At 37.8% G+C, this 24,864-nt stretch overlaps 1 protein-coding gene across 2 annotated transcripts in view; it reads right to left on the bottom strand.

The window, feature by feature from the left end:
- Positions 1-24,864, bottom strand: part of LOC137274603 (fibropellin-1-like) — a 68,592-nt gene that overhangs the window by 33,748 nt on the left and 9,980 nt on the right. The window contains exon 1 of one of the 2 annotated variants that reach the window (XM_067807882.1): positions 2,572-2,682. The exons of the other annotated variant lie outside the window; for it this stretch is intronic. The gene's annotated coding sequence lies outside the window, so the exon portion shown is untranslated. Of the gene's footprint in view, positions 1-2,571; positions 2,683-24,864 lie in introns of those variants that run through there. 2 annotated transcript variants of the gene reach the window in all.

Raw genomic sequence — 24,864 nt, 5'->3', positions numbered from 1 at the left:
AATACGCCAATGTTATGTGCAACACGCACATTCATTAGGTCAAGACGCCCAACAAATGACAATGCCTGTGTGTGTCACCATGTATTAATCGAATGAAACAACACACAGTTTATGATGCCGATCAAGTTTACGTTCTAACGTTGTACGATACATTCAAACAACAAAATCTTCATTTTTCAAACAGTATGTTATAAGCAGTTCACTGGTCACAAGGGTTCCATGGGCTCATGTATCCTCGAGGTTTGTTTATCTTCCCCGAGCCCATGGACCCCTAGGGACCAGTGAATAACGTGTTTATCTTACCGAACACCCGAGTTTTAATTTCGAGCTGTTTGAAGCACTTCTGTTGAATGAGAGGCGAATCGCCATTTTGCAGACGACACAAGGTAAACAGATTTAGAGTTATCTCCCTTCCATCGATTTTCATTCGCAAAACATCGGTAATTTCCGTGCTTCATGCGTGATTCAATGGTATTCGAGGCAAAGACGTACTAGCGTGAGGCACCAGAAGAGTTTGGAATTCCCAGCGGTGTACATTGAAAATAATACATCGCCTGTAAGCGGGTTACATTGAAAATAATAGAATAGCGCTTATCCAGTCAGAAAGCGACATTCATGTGTGAGGTAAGATAATAACCGTTATTTACCTCATACGTACTATAACTATCCTCACTGTTACGTATGGATGTTCAAAAATCCATCATATAATCCTGACTTGAAGAAACTGTTCTATTATTTAAGACCAAGTACATGGCAAAACAGTACTTCATGTAAGGGAGTAAGTTAGTGAGTGCGTTATAATCCACAATCAGAGTGCGAGATTCGGGGGTAATCACGACTAGTAACATCAAGAATAGGAGTCATAACTGCTTTATGCATTCTACTCTTCGCTCTTTACAGCAGATGGACCAACGTATACACGGGCCGCCTCATCTGACTCAAGTGTACGCAAGACTATTTTACAGAAGGCTGTCATCTACCTTAGTTTCTATTTGGTCTCATTTTGTGCAACTTCGCGAAAAGAAGTATACCAGCTACCTTGAAGGCATGCAAACCAATTGTTAATATTATGAACGACGACTAGTGCGTTGTCCGAATATATATGACGTCTCTTACAATAAGCATGTTGTTGTTTTCTTCCTTACCTGGAATCCTAAAACAACATCATGCCCGTCGACATCTTATTGTCATAAATGTAGGCTCTGGTCATCACTTAAAGAATCAATTCAGAGGTAGATGAGAAGAGTCGGATGAAGAATTCCTTGTGACAAGTGAGTCAAATGTTCAGGGATCTGGGACCCTTGTAAAATGGACAAACTTGAGGAATGTGCTTGTAGGAAACCTCGTCGTTTTGCACTGTAATGGCAGCAGAGTTTTAGCCTGACAGGGAGAGCTTTGAATGTGACCCATGTTCCTGAAAAGTTTTCTCCTAAAAATCCAAGAAGCGATTCAGAGTATAGATGATTCGTAGATAAGACTGACTGAAGTTCATGCTGCGTTTTCAGAAAGCATTTCTCAGAAGAAAGTAACGTTCGTTATCACTGACATGTCGGTACTGATGAAAAAAAAAGCCGCTCGTCTGGTTCCAAATCGTCATTCAAAACACATCAACATGTCCTAGTAATCTAGCTCTGGATATGACGCAAAACGTTTCATGCAACAGTGAGCCTAAACGACGAACTGCAAGTATCTTGTCACTGCACGTGTCCCATCTCTGTCCTTTGGGAAAGGTCAGACACTCCTGGATCTTGCGCGGACTTGTCACAGTGTACGTGTATATGTCGGCTCAGTTAACTAACGGCTTTGTGGACACACCTCCCGTTGTCGACAACATGATGCTTTCATGCCGAGATAATTCCTTCTTTCTATCAACCCTCATAAATATAAAACGTGGGAGGACATGTAACAGACTTCGGATGCGAGTCACAAATGAATATCATGTCAGCATGTGAAGGAAACACGGAAGTATCTTGTTTGATTGTTGCATGTATTTAGAAAGTGTTACGTCAATCCATGTAAAACAAAATCAGTGGCATACCACTCATCTATGTCCTTTCTGCAGTATATGCCAAGAATTTGTGACGTCATGATTCTATATTTTATAAAGTTCCATGGCTATAGAAACATTTCGTATTTGAGAACAAACATATATATAAAGGAATGACTAAAAACTATATCATATACCAACACGCATACATGCTGATGATAGATACTCATTATGTATTTCTTGTTCTAACTTATACCAGGAAGGTAAGACTCCCTTGTCCAATAATTATTATTCGAATACACCGTGGGAATCCCGTTGTCCATTGTGAATCGTTGCTTATAATATCAATCACTAGATTGTGCTGACCAGACGTTTCAGACCACCGTCACAAGGTTTGAACAGATTTGAGTGTTAAACTTAAACATCTAATCTCTAATCCCCATCGCATATATCATCAATCCTTTTTCCAATTCCAATTCCCAATTTTCCAATCCAATTACAATGTCAGACATACGCGTGCGTCTTTCCTGTGAAATCGTCTTGCCATCGAGCGCTAGTGCCTGTGAATACCGTTTAGCACTTACCTTCATACCGATACATCCCACCCATGCCCAGACTGCGACCGTCCTCATCTACACATATGTATATGTTATCAAGCACAGCGCCCTGAGCGCTGCCTCCTGTAAACGAAATACGAGCCTACTGAGGATTTAATATTATAGGTAGATGTTAATGAGATCGATGGTGTCTCCAAAGGCGTTCGTTTCTTACAGCCTGTGGTAGGCTTTAACAATAGAATAATGTATTGATAATCATTGTTCCACTTTAAACATTGTCAGGAGTTATTTTCCGTTCTTTTTATTCCATCGTCTTCGGAGTTAGAGGCATTTGTTTATCATCGTGGGTAGAGATAAACACCTAATAGAAATCCAACACGCAGGTGCCTCTGTGCAAACACACTTTATAAATATGTAGTTTAGAGTGGCACACGGCGTGTCTGATCGCCTGGAGCACTGCGCCGTCTGGTGACAACTAATGCCTTCAAAGATGTACAAATAAATGCAACCGGGCATGCTCTTTCAAAAAGGTTTCAAAGAGCGCCACGGCATCTGCGATCAAATGTTGTTGCAACTGTCTTTTTAAAGTTTGATCATTTAAGGCCCCACAGGACATTTTCAATTAAACGCATCGATGACCAGTGTGATATCCTTTTTCGGGTTGTGACGCTAGATCACTGGAACAATGGTGAAGTTTCCGAAATTATGATCTCAACACAATGCCGGTCTTCATGTTCTGATGTTATGTTACCAAAAGATTCTCCAATTCCCTGAAGTCAGAATATAATAGACTGGTTGTAGTACATTGTGGTACGTTCCATAACTCCGTCTAAATACAGCACGGGTCTACAAAAAGAACACCACTCCCATCACTGACAGTCTACATGTACAATGTAATGCAGTTGTTACTGTTGTTTGTTGTTACTATCTATCTATCTATCTATCTATCTATCTATCTATCTATCTATCTATCTATCTATCTATCTATCCTTATCCTATATTTATATTGGCCAAATGGGCTTTCGATCGGATAACGATAAAATATTTCGTGAACGAAAAATTAATAATATCGTTCAGCCTCCCTTTAGACAAGACGCAGTTTATTACATAAACTGTTATATTCGCATGCATATCACGCATTTTCTATCGTTAATCCGCCACTGCTGTCGAAGAAAATCTCAAAATTTCGACGGGCGTGACGTCATATGTTTTCGATCTTTTCGTTGGTTGAATATTTTTAGCAATGTTGTGATAGTACGGCATGTCCACTGTATCAAAAACTCGCACTATACACTCAAATCTTTCAAACTGCAGAGATAATAAAGAATTTCCCTTTCTAATTTGCCCTAAACCAGTTTTAACTGTAGCCGGGAACAAAACACCTGCGGAAGTAGACTTCCCATGTCATTTATCGTGGTGAGTACCATATGAGATGGAAAGTGCTAGCATTCCCGTCCTACTATAGCCTTAGCATCATCATCTAGAGCCTCATAGAGCCTTCTATAGACCAAATAATTTAAGCGTTGCTGAATTTACGTAATCAATTCTGCGATATTGTCGTGCCATAAAAATACATCTGTTAGCGTGATCACATGACTAGTCACGTGATCTTGTACGTTAGCATGTAAACTAAACAGGCAAAACATTAATGGCATCTTTGGAGTAGAGATTTAGGATTTTTATACATTTGATTATAAGGTAGATATTGCATTAATAATTCCCGAGATGAATTAAGTTTTCGTTGATTTTTAACTTTTGTTGACGCATGAAACTTTGATTCATAGTATATTGATGTCCCACCAATAGCGGGGATCGCCTTGTTGACATGCAGGTTGCTTCTCATGGATTTTCCCGCATTATCGCGCTATAAATGGGAATCGTAATGGCCGATCGAAAACATATGACGATCGGAAACGTATGACGTTGGGATATATTTATGATAATGGAATAGGAGTATAACTTTTATTCATCCGACATACATACAGATTTGTAGACATAAATCTACCATCTTCATGACATAATTTTCTTTTTTGAAAAAAGCTATTTATTGGTTTCAAGAAAACCATTGATTATCATTTGCTGAACATTTACGGGCTAATTATTGTTGTGGACCGGTATACATCAGGGGTCTTTTAGATTATCCCAGAATAATACTTCAAGGATGCTTCTGATCTTCAGACCAAAACAAAACTCGATCCAACGATCAATATCTAAGTCACCGTGTGTGAACGTTCGATCCATTTAAGTAGATTTCAACGGCAAACCTACACATACGTTGCTCAGTCCTCCCCGGAGACAAAACGAATTTTATATTTGAAACAGTTGGCTTTCACTATGATTAAATTTCAATAATTGAAGAACAGAAAGTTATCTGTAAAATGGAGAATTGATTGTCACATTTGCTGCGGTAAGATTACACTTCAGATTTTGACAGAGAGAACCGTCGTGGTGAACATATGTAGGCTTGTATTGGGTTTGCTACTTATTTTAACCGTGTCTAGTACAATGCTTCCACAAAAAATATCCAAAATCAGTGGAAAATGACAAAGTTTTGACTTTTCGACGAAACAGTCTGTATCGGGCATAAAAGGCAAAAACAGGTGGGTCATAAACACACCACCCCATCCCTCCCTGTAAACTTTCCCTCTCTTGGCTTCTGGCATGCCGGCTGATATTCAGTTTAACAAGGTGGTACCAATAAATTGGACTAGTATCTCCATATAGAAAAGTATACATGCTCATAAGATATCCGTGTCGATCCGGGTTAGAAGTGATCTTCAGTAACCCATGATTGTCATAAGAGGCGACTAATGGGATCGGGTGGTCAGGCTTGCTGACTTGGTTAACACATGTCATCGTATCCCAGTTCCTTAGATCGATGCTCATACTGTTGATCACTGGATTGTCTGGTCCAGATATATAGGTTGGATATTACAGGGTGTTGCGTAAAAATAAACTCACTCACTCATTCTCATAAGCTTTGGGTACATATTTTGTTGATGTTCGATCTTCTTCAGCGTTGAACTTTTGAACAGTTCTTGGCACATTAAGCACTGCTCTAGGGCATCATGAATACATGTACAGAGACGGTTCAGGACGGTTGGCACCACATGCTAGACAAATAAAGTACGAATTTCATGAGACGCTGATTAACGTGAGAGAAATGTCTCAAAAGATATATCATCAATAACTTAACATCCAATTTCTTGTCAGTTAGCTATTTTGTGCATTAAAACTCTAATATATGTAAACAAAAAAAACAGACAAATTTCATCAATAGTTGTAGCTAAATATTCATTATACATTAAAAACAAAGTTGGTGACAACATATCCCCTGTCTAACATCTCGAATAGATGCAAATATGTCTGTAAACTGACATGGGGTTCATGACGTTTTGTAAACATATGTTATACATTAAATTTCATACCGTGTGCCACGAAGAAATACTTGAACAAATATTAATGTAAAGAGTGACTGTGATGATGTCAGAACAGCTGAGGCCATAGTTCGAATTACGCCAGCTATATGAGTGTAGTCTGTGAAATATTCGAACTTGGGTGAAAAGATAAATGAACGCATGATTTGTTCGGATCGCCTGTTGCGTGAAAAACTTCGGTCAAGCTTTCAACCGGAAGACCGCCTGAGTAATCTGGCGGAGAGCACGTCTGGCAAGAGAGGCCACGATCGGTGGCTCTATCTGTTGGTCTTGTCATACAGACATTAAAGATAATAAAACGCTGATACAGTACTTGTTGGCAGTGAGAGTGGTTTATCATTATCCTAACTATTATTTACATCCTATAGTTGGGCTCTGGTAAGGATGGAAGAGAAACGAACGACAGACGTATTTGTAGTTGTATGGCTGTGCCATGTCTCATAGCGTCTGGATATTTAGATGAGGGTCCGTACTATAGTACTACTGACTGGTATATTTTCACTGATGCTGTAAGATAATTCCCAACTTAGCCATGTCTGACTCTTTACTATTGATAGGAATCGTGGGCTTTGATGAACAACAACAGAGAAATAACTCAAAACACGTATAATATCAGTTTCATCATTATTGGGTTTATATATCAAAAGGCGACAACAAAAAGATAAAAAAATTAAACCCGGACGATGGTCACAGACACATCAATTAACCTAAACACGACAATCAACGGGAAAGTTTGTTGAGCAATTTTTCGAAAAAAGTGGAGAAAATTTAACTTTGATTTTAACGTTCACCACAATACCACCTGAGTATGTCAGAACAAGGGCGAAAACTGTCCCATGACCCCCAACCAACATACTCTGCGTTTCGAATGATTGCCCATAAATGTGACAATGTGAAAACGAGCGTAGTGATGTTGGAAAATGAGAACACAAAGTGGAGAAGGGTTCAACCCGTGTTCACGGACGTTGGAACGGACAACCTGTCTTCGCGAACCAGGGGAATGTGGAGAAAAGGTCTGGTTTTTTTTTTTAAAAAAGGGAACATATAAATGGCCACAAATTAACGAAACCAATTCGGGGGAGACGTACGTGTCAACTTTATCGGTGCCACTAAGGTTAACAATCTGATATGTGCAATTGTTGGACAGGCAAAAATGAAACAACTCCAGTTTCAACAGATGAATAAAGTAGCAAAAATATGAGGTACAATACATCAAATACATTCATGATACAACACAAAACAAAAAGAACCAACCGATTATACAGCTGAGGATGAAATGTTACCGGTCACCAATTCTCTAACAATGAACGTAAGTACACTGAACGGAGACAACCAGTTCTCGGAGTGCGGTCACTAGATAAATTTAACGACCCGGTGACTGATCTGTGAGTTCAGCCTGCATAAAATCTTCATTCTATAGCATCGTGTGTGTCTTTAAGCTTGATAGATGCTTTATTCTTGGTACGGGTGAAATGTGGCAATCGTTAGTCGTCCTTTCCGACAAGTTAAGGGTTGCAGAAGACCAATTCTAAATCCTAAATCTTATGCAATAAATGTCAAAGAAGAGTATTATGCATTATAAAGTGAATATGAGCGAACAAAAATTTTCACATTCGTAAGGAAATTGTGCTATAAAAATGAACATTCCGACACAAACGAATCACGATGATATATTTTAACAAGGAAAACATGGAATGTGGATATTGATTATTGGAAGCTTATTGTGATGGGATTTAAATAAAAAACGACATGTCTGACTCATGTATTAATTTATTAGACCGATGTTATCACGCAAGTACAGTATTCGAATTAACTCAAAAGAATCAGACAAGACCATCCAAACAATGGTTCCAAATATTCCGGAAACAGTTGTTCAGCATATAAAATCCTCAGAGTCAGACATCATTTTCCCCCACCAAAGAAAAAAAATCTATCTATCTATCTATGTACATACATATCTGTCTATCTATCTCTCTCTATACATACATACATACACACACACACACACACACACACACACACACACACACACACACACACACACATACATACATACATACATACATACATACATTTCATGCCTGTATTGTTTTCATTTGCTTTGACAACGCACTTAAGCGCTTAACGGTTCTGTATATTATTTCCTTAAGAAAGTCCTACAGCGCCATCGGTGCACAAACAATTATCAAAACTGTATATTAATTTCCTTTACTGAGTGTCCACTGTTTCCATTGTTAAGTCTATCATCCCCGAGGATTCTGTATCGATTCCATTACTATAGACCACCTTCGGTCTGCCTCCCTCGAACACTGTCCTACCACACCTCTTAGTGCCAGTATATGTTCTTTTCTTGACAGAGCCCGGTAGAATTCTTGGCATTGTTAGTGGAACAATTGAGGAAGAGTTGATCGTTAGTTTATACAATAACGATTTTGAAACAATCAGTTTAACTATTCTCTTTACCCTATGACGCTCATATTTGCCGTCCAGATAGAAGGCACATGTGGATAATCGTTACTCAATTACTATTTCAGTATACTTATCTGTGTGAGAAACCCTTTGTGCTTTCTTGAGCATAGGGTGCTTTGTGTCTATTTCGATAGTTACCCTATTGAGTGATTGAATTTATGATATATTTTATTGACTGCCATGATTACAAACAGGCGTTCCCTTGTTGTTACTGCCTTTTACCAGTAGAATTAGGATACTTCTGTTCATATTTGTAAACAGTGTGTTCACTTGAATAAATGTGCATATGAAAATCTACTCTGGGAACTGTATGTGGAGAAAAGGGATAGCCATGATCATCCCATCAACGCCAGGGAGAACGGTACTGGCTACGCCAACTAAATACTTAATGCTTTGAATACGCACACCTAATGTTGCAGTTAGCAATCCTAGGGACACTGCTGTGTAAGTGTTCATTCCCTTAGCACGCAAGAACAAGCATATCCATTTGAATATTTTGTCTTCTTCACGCTCCTCTACCAAAGTGTTTTCTGGCTTTATCCGTCTGACTGACGATTGAAAATATTCATGAATTGCCGGGACATTGTTTTTTATTCGACAGTAATTGATTTGTGATTTCTTAAGCGTCTTAGCTCCGTGTCGCTTGGAAAGTAACGTATTTAATTCATGAGAGTAGATTTTATTGCACAGAAAATGGTACAGCGATGACTGCCAGAAAACGGTCCACGTCATGTACGTGTTTTCAGCCTTATCATTCAGACAAATGTCATGACTGTCTAGCTATACGCCGCAGTGTTAACCATGGCCACTTGGGCTGTAACGATGTATCAAACCATCCATGGATTGCCATTGTTGAGTCCCCATAGCAAAATATTCAATGGCAGAAAAAAAACCCAAACACTATCGTATGTGTCTATCGGTATTTAACTAATTGACCTCCGTTGATAAATGCGCAGCGCAAAATACAGGATGTTTGGGTCCAGATTTGCAGCTTAATTACGTTTGTGTTTAATCTGTTTAACCGATCTGGGTTTCAAGTTTCTTGACTGTTTTTAGGGAGACACTAAAACTACTTCCACCTGTTTTATGTCAGAAAAGATATACATTCATTTGGGAAATGACTTCACGATGCTATAGTCACCCCTAATAATCACAGTCAGAAAGTAGATCTTTGAATTTGGACGCTAACACTTGCATTTTGTCCTGTCTTATTGTGCTATGGAAGTGTTGTCATATTTACAACCACATGTGATAACAGAATGAGTGAATGATTCAGTTAAAATCTGACGTCACATCTGCAATTTTGCAGCCGAGAATTTAAATACTTCATAGATTAGAAATAAGACACATTCCATCAAAATACAGTAGAATTACCCGTGTACATGTATAGGATAAGACTAGTTGATGACATTTAAAAGAATAAATGAGTAAACAACAACACATTCTAACAACAGGCTATAGATCGCCAGTAACTGAAAGTAGATCACCCCACTATGAGCATCTATGTATATACAAATATATTAACTAACTGGCTTTCATTTTTATGAAAATGTAATTAAATGTAAACTGTTATCATTAAAAAGATCCTTCAAATATACTGATATAAAATAGTTGTCCATTGTGATGGAAACGTCACGCACGTGTTTATCGTGATTTTGACTCTTTCACGGACAGTCGATTTATCTCTATGGACCATTATTCATATCAATCCTACTTATTCTGATTCTTATACATCTGAAATGTACTTGTTTGCTTAGGAGCGTGTGGTGTAGCATCGGCAACTTGCGGAGCGTTTACGAATTGTTGGATAGAATCCAGTGGCCAAAACATCCAATGTTTCACAGTCTATCACACTACGGAGCAGGTAACATCAACCTCAAAGTAGTGATGATCGATCTCATACAGGCCGTCCATTATCAAGGACAAAGGAGCAGGATCGACAAATCCGAAATTGGTTCTACGAAATCTGGAAATGAAATTAATGCAAAATGTCATTGGGTAAATTGAGCATGAGAAATTGTCAGCGAGCTCTATGCTTGACTACTCTGTGGTGGCCCGTCCCTGACAAATCGTTACACTGTCCCCAGACGTCCATGACGAAGCCTGATCGTCATTGGTCATGTTATGTACGTGCCCACAGTATCTGACATTCATAAAATCAGTAAACAATAAGTGTTTGTTTGTTGCCTCATGTTGTACCGCAATACTTAAATAAATGAGGAATCAGAAATCCCACAAGCGCGACTACTGATTTTTTAAACCTGAAAACAATATGAATTAAATCTATTGTGCAGAAATTCTGCTACCTATAAGTAAACAGAATTGTAAAGAACTGGGGTCGCATTGCAACACAGTCGTAATGAGAAGTCTTTCATAAATCTTCTCAATTACAAATAAACCTACGTTCTCATCCAAGATGGAGTAATTCACTTCCTGCTATATACACTTCCTGCTATATACACTTCCTGGTATATACGAGCATTGATTTAGCTCAAAGTGTGTATAAAAGTGACATTTCCAAGTTCCAAATCCCGTACCATATGTATGTGATGCGGTATGGGTAGCGTTTCGGATGGGTACTGGTGTGTTAGCAATTGTGACCATGTAAACTTTCTTAACCTAAATTGTCAACAAGGTGTCATGTATCTCATCCTTATCCCTTATTACGTAATGATGGCCATGAGACCAACAGTACAACACATGTAAAACAGTAGGATAAATTTATGCATATGCGCCACACTGATAATATAGATCTTATTACAATTGATATAATTATATATTCACAAAGAGTTTTTGGTTCGATCGGGGTACAGACACTTTTTAAAGAAAGTTACATAATCTTAGCAGTCTTATCGCTGGTTTTCATAAATTTAATAAACATTTGAACACGAGGGTTCTTACTAATGTATTTAGGTAAATATCTTGCACGATACACATTGTAAAGATGACATACTAGTATAATATGGAATTCATCTCCTAGTTCAGTCACACACGAACTCCAAAACGCAGTTTGAGTATCTATACGAATTCACAATAAAACCATGTACATTACAACATTTCTCAAACATCTTCGTACATCTTTTGAACCAATTGTTACAAGGTATTTTGTCAAGAGAATAGTCAGTCTTTATGGTTGAATAGAATAATTATCAAGGATTTGGAAAACTACGTATCGATGGCAATCTTGGCAATAAATATCTTTGGAACGCTGTTTAAAATTATCGAGAAAACATTTCTCGTTACCAAGATTTTGTGCTATCCACACATAGCAGAAATCATGTCTACATAGTAATATACATAGTAACATTCTCACGTTTGACAAGGTATCATAAGATTAAATCGAAATGCTCCAATGACCAAAAGAATATTGCAGAAGTGTACTAAAACTCGTGGACTGTGATGTGGAAAAGCCCAACCTAACTGTGTTGAAAAACATTATTAATATTTAATGTGGCCTCTAGATCTTCAGAACTCAAGTCATTACAAAAGAAAATCCTTCACCATTATGGTTAAATATTCTAATATTAACAGTGAAAGGCCCAAGGCTAATCAACCTAAAAGGGAAAATATAACTTGTACTTATAGGTTTCTCAGATACCTTTTCAGCCAAATCGTACTGTCTGATTGGGAACAACGTTTTCAGACATACAGAGTTTTTCGTTTTACATGGCATTTCTTCAGATTTGATTTAAAGGCCGAAAAGCTTGGAGCCATACCTTACAGGTTCTCGGAGTCTCCTTTCATGCCTTCAATACGCAATGGTTGCCTCTTTCTGATATTTACTGAAACGTACTTGTGACAATCGTTAGAAGGTAAAGTCAGTGTAGCGTGATGAATAGGAATACTTCCGACTTCTTTGAATCGCAGTTTCGGTTTCCCCCTCACAAAGACATGGCCAACGACAAGAACCATCAGCAACTGGCTACAATAATTTGTCTGCTCAATGAAAATATATACTCACACACGTGTGTGTGTGTGTGTGTGTGTGTGTGTGTGTGTGTGTGTGTGTGTATGTGTGTGTGTGTGTCTGTCTGTTTTTCTGCGTTATGGAGAGACGAGCCTGTCTGTATGATTACATTGTTGTGTGGATTAGATGCACTACTGTCAGACAGTCACGGCTAGATTTACCAATCATAGATCTTATACTGACTCCATCGTGGAATAGGAAATATTCTAGTGCTACTTGAAAAAATTACATTTAGACATGAATAAGACTTGCGTGACACGATGGGCGAGAACCCCTTTGGCAATACATCAATTCACTTTCCATTCTATTGCTTGATTACTTATAGATTAGACAGGCAACTCGATGATGAGAAACATAATGACACTCATCGATTTGCAAGCTTCCCTTGAGTTAACAACAGTAAGAATGAACATTTTGTGTAAATGAAGTACACATAATGGGACTCGGATCGTAGTTATCTAAGGCAAAGTGTTACAAGCCACCCGTGATTAAGAGCTGGTGATTATTTCTTTGAGTCATTAAGAACTTTATGAAAAAAAGGTTAATGATATCTTAATGTGGCAACAAAACACAATAAAACATATAAATTGCTTCGATAACATGATAGTAGAACGTGAGAACAGGGCGTGATGACTCTTACATTGATACCGCAAATCATGTCATAATTGTCATTACCAGTATGAAACTACTACGATACTAAAGAGTTTTACGTTAGTGGCAAGCAAAGATATAGTTACACGCATAACATGTGTACAGTGAAGCTTTGAATGCAGACGGATTATCTATTATTGTCGTTTGGGGTCAAAATGATACCGCATAATTTAACTCCAAATAAGTCCATGACCAAACATCCATTTCAACTCAGAATGTATTCAGACCAACTCTGGAAAAAGGTAGTCATGACGTTTGTCTCCAAAATACACAACGTTACTTATGAAAGTATGATCATATTGTTTTGATTGTTCATGTGAAGTTTTAAGAGGGTAAAGTAACTGTGCTAGATGCACATCACTTGCAACATACTTACGATATTGTCACACCTTTGAATTAAAATATATTACACTGCTATCAGCGGCATAACATAATCAACCGGAAGGCTTATTAGTTGATCGTACCTCCTGGTTGCTTCAGTGAGATGTCAACCCACCAGGGTATGGCACTGTAACGCTGTGTATTAAGGTAAAAAGGCGAGGTGAACAAATGACACAGTGTTTGTTATGTGACGCATGACAGTCGGGGGAATAGTCAAAGACCGATTGTATAATGGACATGATGTTCGATCCATAGACAATGTAGCTTTGTGTTAATCATTAATGGTACTCCCTGTACAACCTGAACAAGGTACCCAATTCACCAGTATTGCTGATTGATCTGATAAGGAAAGATAATGTTTTATTCGTTTTGGGATTAACACGATCAGGCATACCAACCATGACACCACGTCCGGCCAATATAGTCCATGGGCAATGTGTGTAGTGCGAACACTAAACACGATGATGTATCTCTACATGTTACAACATGATGCAAAGAGAAGAGGTCCACTTAGTGGATTCACTGACTAAAAGCTGTTACAACGGAATGCATTTCAATCCTGCATGTTTAAACATAACGTTCAGCCAGCGTTAAAACTTAACTGTAAGACTTGACACAACATTAAAGGGCGCATTGATCAGGTGAATATATGTCGGCAAAGAATGGATTAATTACTTAGCCTTCATGACATATATATGATCTAATGTCAAATGAGAATTCACATGTAACTTTTAGATGCTTCATCGATCCTCTGCTTTGTTATCGGCAGGTTCTAATTATCTCTCAGGTGGTGCACTTTGTACGTCGACATGGACATCGTGTTGTGATGACGTAAGAGCACACAGGTCCAACAGGAGAAAATAGCCGTCTCACAAAGATTAACACTCGGTCACGACCTGTCACAAACTAAACATATATTTAGTTAACATCCACCGACCACTCTCAAGAAACTCCTACAGGAAGAATGGGATAGAATGAGCCAAAATGACATCGGACGTTTGAATGGAGGTATGCCACGTCGAATCCGACACTGAAAATAGAGGCAGATTCCAGCGAAATTAATAAGTTTGACACTTCAATGCAAATGACGTGATGGCCAGAAAGGCGTTTTGGCCAATCATGCTCATCTCACGTTTTGGGTGACCACACTCAGCAATATTCCACCTGTGTGAATGCCGTCTATAAATTATGGAGTCTGGACTGGATCAAAGCATGAGTATTATGGGATCGATAACATATGTCAGCCAAGTCAATGAGCCTCGCCACCTGATCCCGTTAGTCGTTTCTTATTTGACGCTTGACGGATAATGAAAATGTGTGTTGGATGTCTCGGTTGGACTGTTGATTTAATTAAAGGTATAAAAATATCAATAGCTATGTCGCCCTATTATTGAAAAATGAATAATGTTTCAATGATATAATATTAGAGCAATATCATCCGCATGCAGTAAAACACCTAAGTGTGCCACCGTCGTCAGTTACGCTGGACTGCAGAGATTGTGTTTCTAATGCTCTTTGATTTATTAAAACAGAAAAGAATATTAGGGGTGACACGCAGCCTTGCATGACTCCGGCAGATATGGAGCATATCAGTTAGGCGATCAACAACAGATATGGCATGGCTTATTATTCTCATGCATATAGTATCTGTCAAATTCCCAATGTTTGTTTTTTTTCATCTATGGATGTGTATCTGTTCACATAGAGGGTTTATTCGGCCCATGGAGACGTTTTTCTTGTCGAGTGAGTTACACTTTTAAGTCACTTTACCAATATCTCAGCTATATCCTCACTAAAACAGTAAATTATTTATGATTATATTTTAAAGAATCTGTTGCCAAAGGACAGTAATGCAAGTAGCTCATCACAGTTAGAGATAGTTGGATTTACACCATCCATTCAACCTCTGGCGATGGTAGGAAAATTTAGCCGTAATTTAAAATAGCAAATATTCTACGATTAAAAGGCATGGCAGTGTTAAATTGACTTTGAAAGTTTTGGAACATTATCTTGTCGAATTAAGCGTTCAGACAATAAAGTTATACAGTTAAACCGGACGTTGATAGATAGTTTATTCCGTGTGAAACCAACAAACCACTGGGGAATATTATATATTAACAAGTAACACTTTAAATACAAATGGATTTCTTCGGAAAGAAATGTAATACAAAACATTGTTTTCAATGTGGTGTCGCATGTTTGGTCTTGCTTCTGGGAAGGATCATGTCAGACAAAGGAACGAACAGAGGGTACTGTATCTATATTTATCTTAATTATTGATGTCTTATTTAATCTAAGCACTAGATGATACAAGGAAAAAAGAATAATACTAAATTCATACATTCGAAATTTATCATATATAAATAAAAATCAATCTGTAAACATTTATCGCATATAGATTAAGCCCATTTCAACACATATGATGGGCCGTGGGCAGAGTCCGTCCAACTGCCGTACATAAACATTCCTCTTCAACTGTTATGGAAGGCGGTCATTGACTACCAGGGTACTGGACAAGGACGTTCGCCTTCCTCGTGTGTGGATCAACAACCTTTGCATTCTCCAAGGCCACCAGTACAGATTGTTGTTTCTTCCAGGACTTCCAAGTGGATCCAGAATGTTGGGGTCAAGTCTCCTGCAATCCATGTCGTGGAGAGGTATTCGGTCAACTATGGTTGCCCATAGACACGTCCATCAAATGCTTTACTAGCAAGTCTGAATATTCTAACATGACAATGTTATTGGTGGGAAATTGAAATGGATGGGAATGTTAATTGAATTGTGAGAGCAACATCTCTTATCAACAGATCTATTGTTGTCCACACACAGAATACACAAGGACGCAAACAGTCGATCCAGTAAGACCTCTTGTCCGTCGTACAGCCGGTGCTCACAATCTTCTTGAGTTACCTTACAATTTATTCAACCAGCACTTCAAACGTATCTTGTATCCAGTGTGTATTGACTCTCATGATAGTGATTGACTTAGACTTAAGAATTGAGATTGAATTGTACACTGTGTCAGCAACCTGGCACAGCCGTATTTCCATGATAATATTAACGAAGAAAAGTAATCTTAAGACGTTTTAACACAATTAATCACACATGGAAGGAAATATGTTACATATTATTATCTACAAATTTAAAAGTAGAGTGTTAATATGAGTTCAATATGTATTATACAACAGTCTCACTTTTGTATGTTACAGTTTCTTAAGGTATGTCACAGAAAGTTGTCTTCTTAATTTGCCACATGACATTGTTACTTGGCTTTAAACGAAAGTACGCAGTCCAAAGCCAGAAGACAGGATTGATCGGTACCAATCTGGTAAGGTCGAACTCTGAGTGCTGTATTTCTCCAAATTATTCACATTATCCGACACAGTTTATCATGCTTTATACATTATTACAGGATATTATATGACTGCCCATGGCATACACGAGTGCCTATATGGTATACTCGGCATATAAAGAAGCTGTGCATAAAAAAATACAAAATCTAAATTCATCAAACCTGTGTAGACACATGAGGATTTAAACTCAGAGATTAAGGACATGTATCCAACATGCATACGCATACGTCAGTGGTTTCGTCCTTGAGATGTGCAATACGTGCATTCCGGAAAAGAGAAACAGAGCAAATGATTGCTACACAATACTGTAACTTTGGAAAGCTACAAAAATTAAACGGCCATTGAAACGCACAGGACAATACCCGCCCTCATACGGCAACGGTTGCTATTAATTTCTTGCAATAACTACAACGTTGACTCACTGCCTTGGCCTGCAAATTCACCGGATCTTTACCCGATAGAGCGACAAGATGGATCGACGTCTACGCAGTCTTCCTCATGCGCCGATAATCATGTGACGTAGTATGCAACTACCCATACGCTGACAGCGTGGGTAATAAAACACTCATCACATGTTTCTTATACATTCTGATGGGGAATGACAATATATACATATCGAGACATGTCGCCACTGTAATGTTTCAGCAATTAAAACTGCAAAAGGAGAGATGCTCAGGCTCCACACAAATCTTCACACTATGCTCATGCCTGTTCCCATTTATGACCATAGTTTCTTTTTGTTTTTGTTTTCGTCTTTTTAATATTGTTAAAGTTATTTGAGATAAAGTACAATGAGTACATCAATTATAAAAGTCAGTAACATGTTTTGGTGAAATAGTCATTCCGGGTTAAATTCAGGGATGAGAGGACACCATTTGGCTAAAAAGCTTTCACCATTATTATTTCGTCTGGTGATGAAATCTTCAGTGGCAAATACGTCTTTAAATATCTTCAAGTAATTATCAACTTTTGGAATTTTCAAAGAGCAAGTGTAAATATACCTCTTAGCGGATAAGATTATGTGATTCAGTAATGGGTTCTCACCTAAAAAACTCTTGCATTTGAAATCAGTATTGTGAAATTGACTTGTGACCTTGTATAACTTGCTCCTTTGTTAAGATCTAATAATACAATATCGGAATGTTTTAGACTTGTCTTTTGCTGGTTCACAGCGGGGTTTCTTACATTGTTTGTCATGGCAACCGTAACACATCACAATCCCAATATACATGGCATAAAGTCTCAATAGAATCATTATAAAAAGAACATATGGTATTGTCAACCAGATTCATTCTAAGAAGTTCTGTTTTGGTATAAACAATTCTGTGGAGAAATTTATATTGAAAATTTAATAGTTTTACATCTTTCAAATTCTTCCTGCAAGTATAAAAAATTAAAGGCCAATCAAAATCATTACAATCAAATAATATTTCCCATTTTGGACACATGTGAGGTTTTACATTTTCAGATATCAATTTATCATAAAAGACTCTTGAACCTTTTCTTGAGGATATGAAATCCTTTTGGAGAGAAGTTTTAGCACGATCACTTATACTTATGTATCTTCGTAGTCTCTGTCCAAAGTTCAGGTAAAATATATATAACATATCCAAGATCTAAGTGAATACCTCTTACATCAAGTTTAAGCTTCAAACGATCAAAGGATATAAATCCATGCTCATCATACAGATCTTTAATTGTCAAGATTCCTCTTTCACCCAAGTGTCTAATAATGTGGTTAGAGTTTTAGAGTTTTGTTATTCAGCCATAAAGGCCGAGATAAGATTTCATTAATGTTCTCTGCGTCTAGAATATTTTTGGTACGATATAATTCCCATGCCCTTAAAACCTCTTTCCAAAAAGGATTATCACCTTCAAATATATTCTGAAAATTTGCTCCATGTTTTAGAAGGAAAGTTGCATGTGTTACCAGGGTTTGTCTTTTTTTAAGTATAGTTTGAGAGTAGATAATTTCATGTCGTTAACAAAGGTTGTGATAACAATTATGCGTAAACACCAGATATTGTAATCGCTTTTTAAAGTGCTCAGTTTGATTTTGTCACTTTTGCCATTTCAGATGAATTTAGAAAATATTCTTTCAGGTGCGGTGATAAAGTCCTCTGTAGGGTTAGGTAAAGTGTTAAAGACATGAACTAATTTTGAAGAGCCATTGTCTTAATAACAGTCATATTGCCTATCAGAGCCAACTGTGTTTTTCTTGAAGTTGCCAGTAATCTATTAATTTCTTCCAATCTTTTCTATGCATTAACGACCCATAAATCCTTCAAATGTGGAGTATATTTAATTCCTCATACTTCGAATTGGTTTCTTTGCAATTCTATGTTCAGATCTTGACATAGTATATACCTGCTACCAGCTTTTGAGCCAATCCAGACTGCTTTAGTCTTATCTATGTTTATGTTAGCCGTGACATATGATAAGTTACAACACAGTGTTGTGGTTGTTTCGATTTTTAAAAAAAATATGGTATGGTGTCATGTGGTTGATATCAAATAGTAATATTTCGCCCCAGGTATTAATCGTCAACTATTTCACAATCACTTACCATACCGTTCATTAATGGATACTAATGACAGAACGATTTTGTCAAGAATACAGACTGACAGACATGTTTATTCAGCAATATGGGCCTAACGGCCTATAATACCATTGACAGATCCACCCTTTTACAATGCCACACGTTAGTCTCAATTGTAATGCTTAAACAGGTGTTTCAAAAACAGAGCAGCTGATTGAAATGCATGTGGATGTTTAGACTGTAGTACGTTTATCATTCTTTGTTCATAATGAGGCATGGCATTCAGTAAGTACTTTTGGCGAATTTCATCATATATTGTATACTGCATAAAAACATGGTATTCATCTGCAATCACACCAAAATTACAATTTATACAGATTCAGCTAGTAATACCACTGTCTGTATTCCTCCTGTAAAGATCAAGTTTAGAATTGTGAAGGGATATTCTAAATGTACAAACCACTCTCAGAAGAGACTTAATCACTGCCCTAAATTTGGTAATTTGAGATTTTGACAATAGTCAAGGGTGAGGTAACTAAATACATACTTTAACGTAGGATAATCAATTCATGATTCTTTCCCGAGTTCCTTCCTGACTTCAGGCGCTTAAAGATTTATTTACAAAGTATCCATTCATGCTTGAAAGTTGACAGTCACCCTTTAACAGGTCATCTTGACATCGTCTATTGTTGGCTACCAAGCTATGTGGATATACAGATTAACACACAGATTGATGTTGCTGCTGAAGCAGCTCTTCATAAGTCCACTTCGGATACCACTTCCTGATTTGGAATCCTCCATCAAAGACTATAGAGAGCTAAAGGAGAGTGGAACGCACAAGTAGATATAAACAAACCTTATGGTAATACCGAGTTGTAGCTGAAGACACGATGAATACAATACGCGGAAAGTCAAGTCGGCTATGCTCGGTCGGTGATGAGAGAAGAATGTTTCGTTTGAATTACAAGCCTTTTCTCTCACAAGGCATAATTATCTTCAGTCATCTTCTTTGAAGGACCTTTCAATAATGTCAGTGCGCAAAAACTGCAGCTAATACGGACGAATAAGCGATTTGAAGGTGCAGCAAGCTATCCCAGCTCCCTAATGATGACTTTCAAAATTATATTGTCTTTGATCGTCGTTAAACTCTTATACGAATAAGCTTTTTTCACTGGAAAGTTGCCATGGAGGTGTATGTACGTTCTGGGTCTTCTTACATTCTATACTGAGTTCTGTTTATGTTAGGTGGTTGATCCACATACTGGTCGCGTTGACGGATATTTATTGTTTTTGATCGTCAGCATATGGCTATGGCTGCAGTTTCTGCACTATAACAATAATGAGGACCTAGCTGTGAAGAGAAGAACAGATCACCACAAAATCATACCTGTACAACTTAGTTAGTGTGCATTAGGCAAATAGGTCTGTCAGGTTGGAGTATGAAATGACGATGAATTATAGTCTGACCAGAAATTACTGAGAGTTTTAGGAATATGTTTATTTGGATTTCTAGTATAAACAACCTTGAGTATCAGCAAAAGTACAGTCGGAAATTTAATGTTTGGGGTGGCATATTTGTATTGGGGGCCATGCAAAGCCCTTCTGTGTATTTGAAGGGAATATGAACAGTGGGCGGTACACAGATATTCCCGAGAGACATTTACTTCCATCTGCTCACATGTTCTATGGTTGGTTTTTGATTTTCCAGCAGGACAACCACCCAAAACATCGTTCAAAGCATTGACAGGCCTGGTTTCGGACCCAAAATATCACATTATTAGATGGGCCAAACTATGACCCTGACCTAAATCCAATAGAAATTGTTTTGGGACTTATGAAGGATATTGTCAAGAAAACAATCTGACAAGTATTGCTGAAGTGAAAGAAGACGTGGTCCGATACTGGAACAGCATGAACCACGACTTTGTAACTTCTTTGATCAGTAGTATGGAGCCGCCTTGGAGCCGGCATTGCTGTCCATGGTGACTTGACAAAATACTGTCTTTGAATCTGGAGTTATGTTCTAGTCAGGGAGCTTAGGACTATTTTCGGGGCTATTTTGGTTCACATTCTTCCAAAAACACCAAATTTGGTACAGAAGTAGTTTAAGGCATGCTAATTCGATTCCAGACGGGCGCTAAGATTGGACCAAAAACAAAATGGCCGCCAACCCGATTTTGCGATTTTCCCACCTATATTAGAACATGGTCATGTCACATATCAAATGAAAGATAATGAAACGACCTTTGCAATGATGCAAATCAATATACCGTAACATTGGGACAAAAGTTATTACCAATATACTATTTACAGAGGTGACCGAAAACTTCAAATTATGATACAAAACCCAAACAAATTCATACAATAATTGGAATTTGAAGACAGTTTCACCTTTGGAAATTGTCAATTCAGTGGTCAGTTCTAAGTGGTATCATATTGTAAGTGACTTAAAGTGGAATAATGTAAAAATAATGTTTATGTTTTGATCCAAAGATGTTTTACCTAGAACAAATATCCAGTTAGGAGGGAATCAGAGTACGCCAGAAATAACAATAGTATACATAGGATGTATATATTGTACTTGCACATGACTGTCAGTGATAGATAGTAACTATTCTAGTAACTGTCAGTATTTGTGCATCATCCTTCACACAGGCAGAGAACTGTAGATGGTATACCAGCATGGTTGTGCTGCACATCAGTACAACAAATCTTTTGTTCTGTTGCATGTGTCTCAACTCAATCGCGGAATGTCCAGGGCCCTCTGTGAGGGCCACTAGTGTATCATTCTGGTATCATTCTGAAAAGAAGTCTTGGAAGAAATGCCTTTCGACATTGAACGAGTCACTGCAGAAGAAGGTAAAATATCCTGAAATTCATCCTCCAACTTTTCTGTACTAACTGAACTCTCTGGCGAAACAGTGACATTACCGATCAACAAATCGACACCCGGAACTGGGAGAGAATCAAGAACACCAACTTACACCTCACCTGAAATCAGATCTGAGGTCAAATTCACAAAATGGAGAGGAGCAGAAGAATTGCCACCTATACCCTGAAGCAAAACATCTGAGTTAGCTGAAGACTCATCAGAAAAAAGGCAAAATATCCTTCAAAATCAGAAGAGCTGCAGTATCCCTCAAGATAATAACGGACCGTGGGGTAGAATTATTTCCCATAAGTGACGCAGAACCCTTATACACAAAGGGCAAAAACTCCTTCCGAACTACAGAATCTGGAGACTTACTCTCACAGACAAAACTCTCCTCAGAACCACCTGGAAAGAAAGGCTTTGGTGCGATGGACACAAAAGCATTTGGGGAACCTGTAGCCTGATTTCTAAACTGGAGTTTAGAACATGCAGACACCAAAGGGCCTGGCTTCTTACAATACACACAAACAGGATCAGAACCACTGGTAGTCTTAGGCTTAGACTGAGAAGTATGTGACTGCTTGCCACTAGAATTTGAACCTGTTCTAACACCTCTGTAACCTGCATGTCCTGAAGTCTTAACCGGGGAAAAGCTCTTTTGGCCACAAAACTCATTACTCGGAGACTTAAAAGAACTCTTGTGAGTCAAACAATAATCATCTGCCAACATTGCTGCCTTATGTAAGTCATCAACCTTTTGTTCATCCAAATAAGTCTTAAGGTCAGCATGAACACTCTGTTTGAAATCTTCCATCAACACTAACTGTCTCAAACCATCAAAATCTGTGACTTCCTTGGACTCACACCACTTATGAAACAATGTTTCCTTTTCTCTGGCAAACTCTACAAAAGTCTCATTGTCCCTTTTGTGAGCATTTCTGAATTTCTGACGATAGGCTTTCATAAACTTTCAAAAGTGTACTCTTCATAAGATCATAATCTGAACTTTGCTGTAATGACAAAGCTGAATAAGCATCCTGATCTTTACCCTTCAGAACAGTTTGCTGTAACATAGTCCATGACTCCCTAGGTCACTTGAGATTTTCTGTAACTTTCTCAAAATGTAGAAAATATTTGTCAACTTCTTTGTCATTAAAAGGGGTTACAAGCCTAGCATGCCTTGCAATGTCAAATGCGGAAGAATCTGAGGTCTGAGAAGGGTTTTCAAGTTTTTTTCAACTTAATTTCTCTGTCAATTGCCAATTTCCTCAGTTCTATTACTCTCGCTATTTCTTTCTCCATCTCAAACTTTTTCAATTCCCTTTCTTCTTTTTCTCTTTCCTTCTCCATCTCAAACTTTTTCATTTTAAACTCTTTTTCTTTTTCATTTCCAACATTTTCAATTCTATTTATTTCATCTCCAACAGGTCTGAGCATTCCTCTGGCACCATTTCCAAAAAAAGTCATCTGCAAAACTCCTTCATCAATATAATGATTCAACACAATTTTCAAAATCTGAAATTTCTTCATTGCAGGTTTGACATCAAGTTTGAGATGTGAAGAAATTTGCAATGAATCTGATTTTTCTGACTAATTTTCTCAGAGTCAGGGGATAATGCACACTTCTCAAGTTCAAACACCATTTTGCTGGTACCACAATTAACTTGTTGCAAATTTGTAGAAATTTGGAATATATTTCACAAAAAGGTCTCAAAAACTCCATCCCGGACGAGCCCTCAATTTTGTTACGGTTAAGAATTTACTGTGACAAACGATGTAAGAAATCCCCTTGTGAACCGGCGAAACACAACAAAAACAAGTCATAAATGTTCAAATATTGTATCATTATGCAACGAGAGCATGGTACATAAAGTCACAAGTCAATAGTCACAATACTGATTACAAATTCAATACAAATGACAGAAAATATAAGTCAATGGGTCACAAAATATATTTAGTAGCAAACTCACCAAAGTCTTAGTATGCAGAATGTAAACACAGCGATCGGTCTGACAGCGAATGATGTAGATAAGGCATGGATGGATGCAGATGATGAAACTCCAGTAAATATGAATGAGTGTGTGTCGCCCTCAACACGGCAACCAGCCTTTATATATGATATCTACAGTCATTTCCCGAAAGTTCGGGCACTTACGACAATTGTCAACACTGTAGAATGCCCTCAAATAAGTCTCCCGGAAGTAAACACATAGAAAACTAGGAGCAGATAAATTCCAGAAAACCAGAATCCTAAAAGTGTTGACCATCTATTAAAACAAAATGTGACCCATCATAATTATTATTCAAAACACTAAATATTGTGACTCAATAATAATTATTACTTAATTAATAACAAAATATACAGAAAATACATTCGTAACACGAGTGCATTTCATTCAGACTGATATTTTAGGAATGCACAAGGTTTCTGCTCTTCTCCCCAAACCTTTGTCAGCGGATCAGAAGTACCAAAGAGGGCAGCTTTCCAGGGAGAATCTCAAGCTTTTTGAAGGTGATCCAGAGACTTTTCTCAAACGATTTGTTACCATGGATGGGTCCATCACTTGGAGCCTGAATCAAAACAACAGTGGAAACAATGGAAACATGTCACACTCCTACTCCAAAGAAGGCAAAGTCAGTTCCTTCAGCTG

The sequence above is a fragment of the Haliotis asinina genome, chromosome 2, assembly GCF_037392515.1.
Source record: "Haliotis asinina isolate JCU_RB_2024 chromosome 2, JCU_Hal_asi_v2, whole genome shotgun sequence".
NCBI classification, from domain to species: domain Eukaryota; kingdom Metazoa; phylum Mollusca; class Gastropoda; order Lepetellida; family Haliotidae; genus Haliotis; species Haliotis asinina.
This window is presented reverse-complemented; position numbering and strand designations above follow the sequence as displayed.